General features: G+C 38.2%; 1 protein-coding gene and 1 non-coding gene across 3 annotated transcripts in view; both read left to right on the forward strand.

Moving 5' to 3' along the window:
• The first annotated feature begins 1,950 nt into the window (after positions 1–1,950).
• The window catches only part of ZNF652 (zinc finger protein 652), a 320,040-nt gene continuing 306,491 nt past the window's right edge, over positions 1,951–15,499 (forward strand). For both annotated transcript variants that reach the window (XM_053700175.1, XM_053700180.1), the window contains exon 1: positions 1,951–2,125. The gene's annotated coding sequence lies outside the window, so the exon portion shown is untranslated. The remainder of the gene's footprint in view (positions 2,126–15,499) is intronic.
• Positions 13,033–13,147, forward strand: LOC128646358 (U5 spliceosomal RNA). Its single transcript, XR_008400299.1, has one exon. It is a non-coding gene; the product is annotated as a U5 spliceosomal RNA (small nuclear RNA).

The following is a 15,499-nucleotide window of genomic DNA, read 5'->3' on the forward strand; positions in this document are numbered from 1 at the left end:
CTTTAAAAAAAAAAATCATGTTAGTGGTCCATGGTATTCAAAATTGTGAGTTTAGTGGTCCCTGAGGTCCGAAAGGTTGGCAACCCCTGATCTAGAGAATAGGCCTCAAATAATAATTCACACTGTCTCATAGTGTGGCTTGGCCACTCTGCTTGTTTAAAGGGACACTAAAGTCAAAATTAAACTTTCATGATTCAGTTAGAGCATGTAATTTTAAGACTTTCCAATTTCCCTCCATTATCAAATTATGCACAATCTTTTTTCTTACACACTTTCTGAGGCACCAGATCCTACTGACCATATCAAGAGTTGACAGTGTATACGTAGTTTTTGATTGTCTGATGGCTTGCATATGATACAAGAGGAAAGCAAATTGAATACATTTTCAATTTGTTAGAACCCCCCCACCTTCTTCTATTATAATTTTTTTTAGTTTCCTTGTAATTCTTTGTTGAAAAGCAGGAAGGTAAGTTCAGAAGTGTGCACGTGTCTGCAACAATATATAGCAGCAGTTTTGCAACAATGTTATACATTAGCAAGAGCACAAGATGGCAGCACTATTTCATGTCATGCTGTGCTCGATGAATGTGCATACTACCTATCTAGATATCTCTTTAACAAAGAAAAACATGAGAATAAAGCAAATTTTATAACATAAGGAAATTAGAAGCATTTTGCAAAATTGTATTCTGTATCTGAATCATGAAAGAAAAATTGTGGGTTTAATGTCCATTTTGGGAGGTCAATCAGTGCTGACTCATAAATAACTCCACGGGTGAGCACAGTGGTATTGGTATAGAACACATGAACTATTGCCATCTAGCTGTGAAAAACTGTCAAAATGCACTGAGATAAGAGGCAACCTTCAACTACTTAACATTTAGCCTATCTAGGTTTAGCTTTCAACAAAGAATACCAAGAAAACAAAGCAAATTTAATGATAAAAGTAAATTAGAAAGTTGTTTAAAATTGCATGCCCTATCTGAGTCATGAAAGTTTCATTTTGATTAGACTGTCTCTTTAACACTGATAAAGCTGATTGTTTATATTTTTTTCATTGTGCAGCTGATAGTAGCTGAAGTATAACGGTTTACAGAGAACTTACTATTGTAAGCTGAAGCCTGAAGATGTTTTGAGGTAAAATATCTTTTTTTTTAACATAAGAGATGTTCAGATGATAATTTCTTGTCATTTTTTTTTTGCAGTTACTCAGCATCACTTTCAAATGGTTTAGCATATGGGTAATAGGGTATTATGTCTCTAAGTGTTTCTGATATTCTGCTTCATGAGATATCTTAAAATAAAGAAACAGCAACACAATGAGTGAAATACTGGCTCCTTTAAAAATGATGATTGGCTCTGTAACAAAGATCTATCAATTGAAAAATAAACTATTATGTAAAATATAAAATGATATAGTAGTTTCGTATTTTAACAAACATGCTACAATGTGGCCACTAAATGTAATTTTTTAAACTCGTTTATTGTTTATTTCATGGCAGCTGCATAACATTATTACAAACATCTACCGAATAGATGATTTTTTTACTAAAAAGTCAGTGGTAAAAAAAGCAGAGCAGATATGCCACATTCTCCATCCAGAACCGCCACTTTAATATATAAGATCAATACAATGACAGAGACACTAGTGAATAACAAATGATGTGTAAATAATCTTCATCGAAAAACTAGTTTTGCGCACGCACTGTGCTACTAGTTACAACAGCGCATGCGTGTCAGCAACGGTCCTCTACCGTTCCGACACTTTAAATTCATGAACTACGCGTGCGCATAACAAGCAGCTAGTCTGCGCGTTCACCAGTTGATCATGCGTACACGCTTTCATTATCGACGGCACATTACGCATGCGCCACTTGAGCTTCCCATACCCTCACGCATGCGCGTTTCTATCCGCTGCCTCCCTGCGCGCACACGACGCATGCGCAGATTCCTTCCCCGGGTCCGGAGACAGGACTACGCGCGCTCCCGACACGGAGCGGGCAGCGGCCACGTAGCTGCACGGCACCGGGAGCGCGCACGGAGGGGGGTGATCGGTGCTGTGACGTGAACGACGGAGGAGGAGGAAGCGACCGGGAGTCATGGAGCAAGGAGCCGCCGGAGGGCGGTGAGTGAGGCGGGAATCCCGGGGGCCTAGCCAGGAGGAGAAGTAATCATAGAGTCTGATAGATAGGCCGCGGCCTGTGAGAGGAAATAAGGCTTTATCAGTCATAGGCTGCTGGCTACACTTAGCCGGTTAGGGGTTTCAGTATGTAAAGAGCCGATGTTCTTTGTAGTGGGGAGCAGGCCTGACCGACTCCTTCCCAGCAGCTGTGAGAGGCCTTCTGATGGTTGTTTGATTTCCTGGGTAGCATCACTAGAGGAGGAAACATTGTGTTTCCTATGGTGACTACTTCAAAGTACTCAAAATGTGTTAAGTGCCATACATTCTCAGTATCGGGATTCTTATACACCGAATGTATGCACATCCTATCTGTATATTGATGCAATAATCTAGGTGGCTACTCTTGGCTTTCCATAACAATACCCCCTTATTGTACAAATGGTTCATTGCCATTATCTTGATGATGAGAGCCCCATGCCCTACCTCCCTGATTATATTACCACACAGTGGTCTTGTCCCAAATCAGTAGTCTTTTGTTGACAAAGTCAAGATTTCTGAAATATGGCTAATATACCACAGAATGTCTATATGGTTTCTCAAATGCACAATAAGCACAGATTGCAGAATAATTAATTTGTGTTAAACCTTCATTAAAGTTTCAATTTTCGTAGACATTCAACATTACACTGGGGTAAATTATATTGCTGTGTTCAATTGTATTGTTGTTGTCCTCCAAGAGTAATAGGTTTGCAGTATTTGAGGGTACAGCCTTCCTATTATTTCCATAGGATTTGAGCACACACCATTCTGCTGACATGCTTTTCAACACTTTTTAACAATGGCAAACTATTGCATAATCAGTCAGCAATAACATTGATACATTTGTAAAAGTTAGTTATAGAAATGAGTGATACAATGTATTCCTGTTATTGGCTGTCAAAGTAGGCTGCAATGCACTGCATAGCAGATATACCCATAACTGTCAGTGCTTTTATAGCAATAAACCCATTTGTTTTGCAATTGTGTTCAAACCCATTGTACTACCACGTGCTTCAGCAAAATAACAATTGTCTGTCACAGGCATACTCCCATAATCATATATTCTTGTACACAGGTATTCTCACACACATTAATATGTTATATATAAAACAAGCATTCACACATACTTTCATACTCTTCACACTCAGATAGGAATGCACTCAGTCACACACACATTAAAATCCCTGCTCACACTCATACAAAAATACACATGCTCACTTAGGCAGCTCACTAATTCATTGTTACTCAGGTGTGCTCAGACATGTTCACTCATAAATTATTCAAATGAAACTTCTCAGATATGCTAACTTATTTGTTAGGGGCTTCTTACTCAAAAGTCCTAACAGAAATTTGAAATGTTATGCAAACTCAAAATGAAATGGGACTACACACTGTCACACACCTACCGGCAGAATGAAATCCTTTTTTATGTTCACTCAACCATTCAAATATCATCATATCTCACGTAATTCATGCTGTAACAAAACCTCAGTCACTCACTGAAATACACAAACACAAAGCTGCACACCAGTAATACAAACAGTACTAATACTTGCTTAGTTTTAGTCACTCTTATAAAAGCCACACACATACAAACATGATGGTACAGTGGTGAGAAGGAAAGAATCAGCCTAGAGATTCTGGGGACTTGCAAGATTGTGGTAAAATGGCATTAACCCCGAGTGTCCCTAGACACTCAAACAATAGTGTTTGTGTGCTCATTAGAGATGGAGACACCATACTCTTTTGGGCTGTAGGTCGTAAAGGCAGAGGTAAGCAAAATGTATTTTTAAATATACCTACAGTTTTTTTTTTTTTTTTTTAACAGACTATATCATAAATGACTGGAAAGTTTACTAGCAGATTGTTGTCTCGCTGATTCTTTAAGGCAGCATTTCATTACAGCAAAAGGCTGCCTGAAACTGTTTGTGAAACAGACCTGATTTAGATAATTGTCGTGTTGCAACCAGAGTTAAACAGAACCATGAACTTATTCCACCACGCACGCACGCACGCACAATCCCTAGTATCCCTGGTCATTTTGTCAATACCACCTTCCACACCTGCATGCCATATGGTTAAAGGGACAGTATGCTGTAAAGTAGTTTTTCCCTTAATGCGTTTCCAATTACTTTTTTTGCCAACTGCAGAGTATAAAATGTATGAGAATTTTCTTTTTAAAGGGACAGTAAACTTACAAAATAATGTTATATAATTCTACACATAGCTTGGACTCCGCTCCAGGCTCTACTGAGCGGGTCTTGTTTTTTTAAAAGTGCTTCACAGGCACGCAGTCTAGTCACAGCATGCCCGATCGCGCCATTGAACTGAATGTAGCTTGGTCTGGTAGCAGGAGCAAGCTACATTCAGTTCAATGGCGCATTTGGGCACGCTGTGACTAGACCGCACCCGCAAAACACTTTTTGACAAACAAGACCCACTCAGTATAGCCTGGAGCGGAGTCCAAGTTCGGAATAAAAAATCTGGCAATGCTTTTGATTTATAAAGCTGCCGCTAAGATAATGTTATATATAGTTCTTCACTATGTGCAGAATTATATAACATTATTTTGTAAGTTTACTGTCCCTTTAAGGTTTATTTATGTATATGAACTGCTTGATTTCATGTTTTGAAGCCACAACCTAATAAAATGGGTTGAGCTTGTAGATCTCATTACTTTATCACATTGTGTACATATAAATGCTTATTTATCTTATATCTGTCCGTAAACCAAAGGCCAATGCTTAGAGAGAGTGTAATTTCTTCTGCTGACTGTGTTTACACATATAATCTATAGCTTGGATCTGAGGCCACAAACGTTAAGAATAGGTAGCGATACCACTATTTTAAATGCCAATATAAAGGTTAAGGGAAATACTCGTAATTCATTTTTACACTCCAGCAGGTAAAGTTCATTATTGGGAACAAATTAAAGGGGAGAAAATGTTTGAGTAAACTGTCCATTTAATTGCTATGCAATATTTTGTAGACAAGGAGTTATTTTGTAAGTAGCGGTCCTCCCTGATAGTCGAGCAGTTAAAGTGAATGTCAACTTTCATGATAAAGTGCCTGGTTTTTTTTTCCTTAAAAACAGGGGCACTTTCATTCATAAAAGTTTACATTTCACCAGATTTTACAAATACTTTCCACCTTCTGAAACACCGGATCGCGTTTTTTTTAAATAGTTTTTTTAAAGTGAATGTCAACTTTCATGAATGAAAGTGCCCCTGTTTTTAATAGTTTTTTTTTAAAACCGGGCACTTTATCATGAAAGTTGGCATTCACTTTAAAGGCATATGAAACTCAAATTTTTTTTTCATGATTGAGATATTGTGCATCTTTCTAATTTTCTCCTATTATTAATTTTTCTTCGTTCTCTTGGTATCTTCATTTGAACAAGCAGAAGTATAAGCTTAGGAGCTGGCCCATTTTTAGTCAAGCACCCTGGGTAGTGCTTGCTGATTGGTGGCTACAAAAATGTGCCGGCTCCTTAGCTTAAATTCCTTCTTTTCAAATAATGATACCAAGAGAATGAAGAAAAATTGATAATAGGAGTAAATTAGAAAGTTGCTTAAAATTGCATGCTCTGTCTTAGACCTGAAAGAAAAAGAAATTGGTTTCATATTCCTTTAATTCAGCCCTTTCTAACAGCTGGGGAATTCATTGTTCCGTTGATCTTTCTGACAACCAGTGGTTAAATTGTTTTTCAGCATTGTCCAGCAATAACAGCTTAATGGGACATGAAATTGAATATTTTTCTCTTATGGTGCAGAGAGAGCATACAATTTCTAAATTATTTGTTATCAAATTTAGTTTTTTTTTTATCCTTTGTTAAAGAGCATATAAAGGTGAGTACTGTGGACATGTGAAGCATTACACTGAGCCATGCATTAATGCTGTAAAGTGTATAACATAAAAGCTTTCTTGCAAAACTGCTGCCATGCATGTGCACGCTACTTATCTAGGTATGCTCTTCAACAAAGAATACCATCAGAACAAAATGTAATTATTATTTGTATACTTTATTTATAAAGTGCCAAGTTCCAATTCCGCCACACTGTCCATGGATACAAATGATAAAAATCTAATACTGATACAAAAATATTTGTAAGAAACAAGACAGCATTTATCAAACAAATACAGGAGGGTCCTATTCCTGTGGGAATTTACAATCTGATAGAAGTAAATTAAAAATGTTTTACTTAAATTGCATAATCTGTCTGAATAATGATAGAAAATGTTTGTCACATTAGTAGCTATGCCATGGCTTAAAGGGATACTGAACCCAATTTTTTTATTTCATGATTCAGAGCATTTAATTTTAAAGGGACAGTCAACACCAGAATTTTTGTTGTGTAAAAAAATAGTTAATCCCTTTGTTACCCATTCCCCAGTTTTGCACAACCAATATTAATATACGTATTGCCTCTGTGATTAACCTGTATTTAATCCTCTTCTGACAGCCCCCTGATCACACGCCATTTTATTTATTATCTATTGAATTTCCAATTAGTGCAGTGTCTGCCACAAGTCACGGACGCGATCACAATGTTATCTATATGGCTGACATGAACTAGCACTCCCCTGTTGTGAAAAGCAAATAAAAAAGCATGTGAAAAGAGGCGGTCTTCAAGGGCTTAGAAATGATCATATGAGCCTTCCTAGGTTTAGCTTTCAACTAAGAATACCAAGAGAACAAAGCAAAATTGGTGATTAAAGTATCCTTTGTTGAAAAGTATCCATAGGTAGACTCAGAAGCTGCTGATTTGTGGCCGCACATGTATGCCTCTTGCTATTCGCTTTCAGCTAGCTCCCAGTAGTGAATTACTGCTCCTTCAACAAAGGATAACCAATTCAACAAAGTAAAGCACAACAGATATTAAAAGTGGTGCAAATCTGTCAGAGGCTCCACACAAGGCCTCTAGTCCATAAACATCCAAATCCAATGAGGCAGCAGCACTCGCCAACTCTTCATGATCCACATATTTATTGAGACACCAAGGTGCAAAATAAAGACAACGTTTCGGACCTCTAGTCCTGACATGACTAAGGATTAGAGGTCCGAAATGTTGTCTTATTTTGCACCTTGTCTCAATACATATGTGGATTATGAAGAGTTGATGAGTGCGGCTGTTCCATTTGATTTGGATTTTCAACAAAGGATATCAAGAGAATGAAGTAAATCATATAGACGCAAATTGGAAAGTTGTTTAAACTTGTAAATCATAAAAGAAAAAAAAAAGTGTTTTGTGTCCTTTTAAATACATTTTGCAAGGCTCTTGTAAAGGAGCAGTAAATGCAAATGAATTTGTTTTCAATACCACTTATGTATTTTTAATCCTTTCTTATAGCTTGCCGTTACAAATTGTTAATGGATTTCTTTCAAATGCTGAAAGGGACTTTCTTAAAGGGACAGTAAAGTAAAAAATGTAAAGTTTTTTTTGATTCAGAAAGTGTACAATTTTAAACAACTTTCTATTATCAAATTTGCATTGTTGTCTTTGTGTCCTTTGAAGTAGCAGCAATGCAGTATTGGGAACCAGCTGAACACATATGGTGAGGCAATGACAAGACGCATATATGTGCAGCAGCCACCAATCAGCAGCTCTCTCCCAGTAGTGCATTTCTGCTTCTGAGCCTAGGTAGGTATGCTCTTCAACAAAGGATAGAAAAAGAACAATGTACATTTGATAACAGAAGTAAAATGGAAAGTTGTTTAAGATCGCATGGCATGTTCTATTCAGACAATTTCATTTTACTGTCCCTTAAACATGTTTAATAGTATAGGCAGGTGAACTAGTTTATCACGTTGTGTTTTGCCTATGGAGCTTTCCCCTGCCCACTGAAAAATGCACTCTCGTAAATTAAAGCTGGATTGACTGAGGATGCTTGGATTGCATTGCCACACATTTTCCCATGGTGTTTGATCATACAACATATTCTCAGCTTTTTGGAAGTTTAGTTTCCAGGTGATTAAGTAAACATGAAAATCTGATGTGTGTTGGCACTTTATCTAATAGGGTCACTTGCTCTATTGCAATTGGTTGAAAGTGAATTTAACTGTCCGGTTCTTAGACAAAATGTGTCAGCTGGCAATTTGTAAAAACACATTTTTAGTTTGTTCTAATGCTTCAGCCTGATGTCAAATAATTAAATTTGTTTAAAGGGACAGTAAAGTCAAAATTAAACTTTCATGTTTCAGATAAAGCACGCAAATTTAAACAACTTTCCAATTTACTTCTTTTATCAAATTTGCTTCATTCTATTGGTATATTTTATTGAAGAGTAAAATTAGGTAAGCTCAGGAGTGTGCACGTGTCTTTAATACTCTATGGCAGCAGTGTTTTGCAACATTGTAACACAAAGCTACAAATAATGGTGCAAAACACTGCTGCCATAGTGTACTGAAGACACGTGCACACTCCTGAGCTCTTATGAGCCTACCTAGTTTTACTCTTCAAAAAAGATACCAAGAGAAAAAAGCAAATTTTATAACAGAAGAAAAATGGAAAGTTGTTTAACATTACATGCTCTATCTGAATCATGAATGTTTAAAGGGATATTCCAGCCAAAATTGGAAACCACATGAGTGCATCTCGGTATTGAACAGAAGCAATTTTGTAATATACATGCATTAGCAAAAATGCTTCTAATAAAAGCTATATCTTTTTCAAAAGTGTATTTAAGTATGCACTGTGCACCAGCATTTTAAACACCGAACTTGCTCAGAGCGCCTGAGGTGCTTGTACCATCTGGTAATGACTCAATTTGTTAATTGCTGACATAATACAAGCCCCAGTGATGATCTGAGCAGCTGCATTATTTAAAATGTGGGTGCAGTGACAATATCTAGCTATGCTTCACGTGCAAAGAAAAATGTTACAACTAAAACATTGATAACTTTCACTTGAAGCATTTTTGCTTATACATGTATATTTCAAATATCTTTCTATTCAAAGATGTAATTAATCTATGTGCATTTAAATTTTGACTGGAATGTCCCTTTAATTTTGACTTTACTGTCCCTTTAAGCCACCTGAAACTAGTGATGCACCGAAATGAAAATTCTGGACCGAAACCAATACCGAAAATTGAGGATTGCCCTGGCCGAAAACCGAAGCCAACATTTTTTTTCTTTTTTTAACTACAGTGTGTGTGTAGCTGAGAGAGATTGTAGGCGGGAAAGCTCCAACAAATAGGTGTGGTCACTTGTACCATAGGGCGTGATCTGCAGTGAAACTGGTGGAGCTCTACAAGGGAGAGCGTGGTTATAGCCAGACAACAATACGAGGTGGACATGTTTTGTTTTTGGGTGTAGTTATCCGTGCGATAGGCGAGGCTGCACCTGATCGTTTCATCGTATTTCCACCTAGTTCCTGGTTTCGGTCTCACACTGACCCGTCAGATTATATGTCTGGAGCCCCAAATGGAGTCTGCCTATCACCAGGACCACCAGACTTAGCTACGACCTTACGTGCAAGGTGGTTATAGAAAGTTACTGCGCTTTTTTGTATACACTGTCTGGTGGGTGCTAATTTGTACCAACTGTGTGCGAGCTTGGGGCTTGTGCATAAATAGTGTGCACGCATATTTGCCTCAGGCACGCACAAGAGGCTGATGTATGAGCACTGTATATAAGGCTTATACATATTCACTGTGTGTGCTTAGGGCTTTGTCTGATATTATCAAGTGTTTATAAACATGTTACTTATCCTCCTTTGAAAACTGTATTCAGAACTTTGGTTTCCTTCTAAAAAAAAAACAAATAAAAAAAAAAAAACAAAGGGCACTGCTGGTTTCAAATATCATCATGTCATGGTACTTATGTGTGCGCTCTGTGTACCATGCCAGTGCTGTGCTGCTCACCTTATGCTAAGGATAGACATGTTACTCAACAGAACAGGGGAGGGCTGTACATTTTTTAGCAATTTTGGTCCTCTTTGGGCCGAAATTGGAATTGCACATTTTCGGCGGCCCAAATTTTGGTGCATCGCTAGTATTATTCTTTATTTAGTTCTGTGTAACAGAATCAGATTTAACCATTTTTTTTTCCAATTATCAAAATAAAGTATAGTCCTAGAAAACTATTATTATATGCAAAACATTAAGTCAAGTAATGAACTCAAACAGCAGATCTAAGCTGGCATCAATTTTGAAATATGCTACACAATTTTACCGAAAATAAAAGGCAAAAAAAACTAAATAACCAAAAATGCCATTTTCGGCCGAAACTTTCTGCGGCCGAAATTTCGGTGCATCCCTACCTGAAACCAATGTTTGCAACATTGTTTTTAGCAATGGTATACATCGTTACAAACACTGCTGCCATAGACTAAGGACATGTGCTCGCTCCAAAGCTCATATCAGCCTACCTAGGTTTAGTCTTCAACAAAGCATACCAAGAGAACAAAGTAGATTTGATAATAAAAGTAAATTGGAAAGTTTTATACAATTGACTGCTCTATTGGAATCATGAAAGTTACATTTTTACTTTACTGTCCCTTTAAAAAAAAATACAGTTTTATTTTAACAGTGAATAATCCATTAATAAATTAGTGGAAAGGAAAGTGGAATGTTAACATGATTAATACTGCTTTTTGGGATGTAAAATTCAGCAACATGGTAAAATAATCTTGTAACTCCACTAAGGCACCACAAAGACATTATCCATCTGTAGCATCTGTTATTATTTGACTATCAGGTGGATATAACACTTGGTTTTTGAGCTGTCTTCACTGTTGTCCTGCTGATCCACATTTAGTGAGAATACTTGAGCGCCAATATGGCAGCCCCCAGTATGAAGAGGGGGAGCTTCAGTATCTGGCACCATTTAAGCTTCTAAAACAGGAGAACTCATTTGAAAGTGCTACAGGAACAGGATGAAATGCAATAATAAAGTGAGCAGTTAATATTATTTTGTGCTTGTGCACAGCAGTTTAATTCAATTTAAAGAGCCACTAAACCCAACATCTTTCTTTCATGATTCAGATAGAGAATAGAAATTTAAACAACATTACAATTTACTTCTATTATTTATTTTGCTTCATTTTTTAGATATCCTTAGTTGAAGAAAAAGCAATGCACATGTTGAGCCAATCACACGAGGCTTCTATGTGCAGCAACCAATCAGCAGCTACTGAGCATATCTAGATATGCTTTTCAGCAAAGAATATCAAGAGAATAAAACAAATTAGATAATATAAGTAAATTAGAAACATGTTTAAAATTGCATTGTCTTTCTAAATCCTGAAAGAAAAAATGTGGGTTTCATGTCCCTTTAACCTTTGTTTGAGGAATTATAGTGAATTTCCTTTAATGACCACCTAGTTTTCACATAACTTGGTATAACTTATTCAGCCTACAAAATACATCTCTGTTGGTAACATTGCTCAGTATTTATATGAGACCAACGCTGTGCTATAGATATTTCTCCCCACAAAAAAGGCTTTCCAAAGGACATAGGTACTTAGTACAGTAATGCCAAGCGTTTGGAGCGTGACGGTTTTCTTTTAAAACATGTTACTTGCTTTAGTACATTTTGACCCTAGCTGGGAATAACCCCATAAATCTGTCACTCTCATTAGGTCAACAGACAATTGATTTGGTTACAGGGACTTGCCACATAAGTTATGTACATCATAGTCTAAGCTTCCTGAGAGGCATGTATCGGCTTTATGTGACCACAGTCCATGATAAATGGCATCTGTACTAGGGAAAGGCATTCTGTCTGTGAATATATATCAGATGCTCCCTATGGGATTGAACAGGGGTACATAAAATGAAGAAGGCAAATTGTTCTTTTCTCAGTATCTAATCTGCACCCTTTCAGTTGTCTGAAATGAATGTGTAGCTGTGTAATGTTGTTTAAATGGGGGGGAAAATAGTTCACACTGTGATTTCACCAGTGTGGGCTATTCTTATTTATTTTAGGAACATGTAGATTGGATAAGACCATCCTAACTTCATATTTATAGACCGATGACACAAGAACTCTGGGTACAGGATGCTTCTATGTTTCTGTAAAAATGTATGAATGTGTCTGCATTATGCACTTTTTTCCTACTTCCTTAAACTGAAGCATGGGCATGTACCATGGGAGAACCCACTTCAGGCATGAGATCGTTTTCAAAACGAATTTTTAGTTACTATGATTTTCATGGTACTGTGCATTAAAGGGATAGTAAACCCAACATTGTATTATATTATTCAGATAGAACATACAATTTTAAACAACTTTCCAATTTAATTATATTATCAAATTGTCTTCATTCTCTTGTTATCCATTGCTGAAGGGACAGCATTGCACTACTGACATGAAGCTGAAAACATCTATTTATCCAATCACAAGAGACAAATGTGTGCAGGCACCAATTAGCAGCAGCTCCCACTAGTGTATATGTGCGTATTCATTTTTTAACAAGGGATACTAAAAGAACAAAGCACATTTGAAAATAGAAGTGAATTTAAGTGTCTTAAGATGACATGCTCTATCTGAATCATGCAAGTTTCATTTTGACTTTCCTACCCATTCTTCATGGGCGTTCACCTGCGGGTGCGGCCCTCTTTTTCTTTGATCCGGTTAGGATGTATTTTATTTCTTTTTGAGAAGCTCATGTCTGTTATAAATTTTCTGTTGGGAAACATTTCTTTTCTGGAATTTGATACTAGCGATTTTGTGATCGCTTGGGCACTTCCGCGGAAGTTGCATGTTAAGGTGTTAGTACATTGTTATATCTATAGTTCCATTTGCCGATTCCTATTGGGCGGCCACGATTTTCTGTTCCTTAAGGTCTATATCATTCATGTGGTGCCGGTATAACTGGCTGTCCTGGTTGGGTGGTGAGTTGCTCACTCGGATGAGGAGTTTGTTATACTCCTGGTACAACTTCAGATCGAATAAAGCTTTCTCCTTTACTAAAGTTTTCTGTGGAGAGGATCATCCATGAGTTTTCACAAATTTTTTGAGGATCTGCCCCTTGCAGGGCTAAAACATGACAGAGGAGGCCTTTCGTTCCTAGACGTCAGGCTGGTTCTCGTTTCTTCCTTTGGGTGGGGCATCAGAGGGATTGTACCCAGTCCTCATTGTCCTGTTCCTGATTGTTGGTGGGGTTCCAGAAGGGATCCTGCTAAAGATTACTCTGAGGGTTCTGGAGGTCCTTTGCCTCAGAGCTTGGGTTCTCCATTCCCAAGGGGACTGGAGGTTAAAATGACTCCTTGGACATAGGGGGAACCAGGTTGGGGTTATTTTTATCTCCTCTATGGTACTCTTTTTGTATGTCATTTTTGAAGCCTTGATGACAGTAACTCTTCCTTAAAGGGACAGTCTAGTCAAAATTAAACTTTCATGATTCAGATAGGGCATGCAAATTTAAACAACTTTCCAATTTACTTCTATTATCTAATTTGCTCAATTCTTTAGATATCCTTTGTTGAAGAAATAGCAATGTACATGTGTGAGCCAATCACACAAGGCCTTTATGTGCAGCTACTGAGCATATCTAGATATGCTTTTCAGCAAGTGATATCAAGAGAATGAAGCAAATTAGATAATAGAAGTAAATTAGAAAGTTGTTTAAAATGACATGCTCTTTCTAAATCATGAAAGAAAAAAAATTGGGTTTCATGTCCCTTTAAGGGGTCGAGGTGACTTAGGCTTTTATCCCCTTCTTGAAGCTGGTTGGGGGGTCATCTCTTTGGGAAGTTTGGGTTTTTACGGCCTTTTTCTTCCTCCTTCTGTTTCTCATCTGCTCCCATGTTTTGGGGCTTTGGAGAATGCGTTTGTCTCTGATTTTTCCTCTGATCCTCTGTTCAGTGGGGTCCCCCCTGCATTGCGTGCAGGATGTCATGAAGGGTTGGATCTGGTATTGTGCCGTCACTGTTGTTTCAGTGTAGTCTCTTTTTTGCCTGGGAGTGTCCCTTCTTGTAGGGTAAGGATCTGTGTCTGGGTCCTGGAACCCGAGCTTGTCCTATGTTCTGTCATAACTTAGTTGGTTAGCATGCCAGTCTTGTTAGCAATGGTGCAGTTTGCTCTACCCTTTGGTACCATTCAATTTAGTTCTCCTCCTTTTTTCCTTACTGTGGATCTGGGTGGTCCGGGGAATAGTTTTCTTCCCTGCCTTCGGACATTGCCAGTCGCTTTGGTGCTGAGTCTGTGGCCTCGGAGAAGCGGTCAGTTGTCTGTCTGTCTGTTTGAGCCTTGACCTCGTATCTTCTTAGATCTTGTGATCCCTCCTTAACTGGGAGACTTTGCGGTGTTTCCTTCCTCAGCAGGGGGATTTCTCTGCTGGTTTTGGATGCTCTCCTACTTCCTTGTTTTTCCTCTGTGGGAGTCCTGGTGCAGTTCCTAGCTTGGTTGGCTAGTGTTACCGGCTGAAGTCTGTTAGACTTCTGTTGCAGAGGGAAGCCTGTGGCTTCATCTAGAGCAGGATAATATTTATGGTGCTATTTTTAGGCGGTTTCCGGGGGTGGTTTTTACCCCTCGGTTACTCTTTCATATTGCGGATTGCACGCTGTGTGAGGGATGGGGTATACCTTGTATCTCTAGGTCTCCAGGGTTTGGAAGTTACATGGTCCCTTGGACTACCGTTCAGATGGGGGTGTTTTGTTTTTTTCTCCTCCCTTCTCTTTGTTCGGTCGTTGGAGTTCGTCCTCTATGCGTTTTTGTCCTGTTGCAACCTTGGTTTGCGCTTGGAGTTCGGCTAGGGTACCTTTTACCCTAGCTTGTTGGTCTTTAGATCTGAGTTCTTCTTCTTCCCTTCGGGGGGGGGTATGTGGAGGTCCCCTTCCCTCGGGTCGGGGGTGAGTTTAAGTATGGGCTTGGAGCCTGCGGGACTGGTCTCCTCGGAGGCTTTGTTGTTGGTGGAATCTACTGATTCTGAGCAGTCTCTAAATAGAGCCTTGCTGGTTTTAACTGATGGGCAGTTACCAGATCCTTTCAGGTTTTATCCTTCTGTTTGGGTAATTTCAGGCTGTGGTGCCCTCTGAATGGGCCGCCTTGTCTACCCTCCCTTTTTATTTGCAATGTTATCCATTTGCAAGAGCACTAAATGACAGTGCTATTTCCTGCCATGTAGTGCTCCAGATGCCTAGGTAACTCTTTAACTCAGAATATTATGGGAAAGATGAAAAATTTGATAATAGCAGCAAATTGGAAACTTTTTAAAAATGGTATGTTCTGTCTGAATCACAAAATAGATTTATATCCCTTTTTATCTTTTTTTTTTTTTTCTTTCATCACCTTCTTCTGTATAAAAGTATTTTTACAGAGGTGAAAGAAAATGTATGAGTTAAGTTTGCAGATTTTGATGGGCAACTAACTTCCTTGCCCAGTTAGTTCAT

Source organism: Bombina bombina, chromosome 1 (assembly GCF_027579735.1).
Source record: "Bombina bombina isolate aBomBom1 chromosome 1, aBomBom1.pri, whole genome shotgun sequence".
NCBI lineage: Eukaryota > Metazoa > Chordata > Amphibia > Anura > Bombinatoridae > Bombina > Bombina bombina.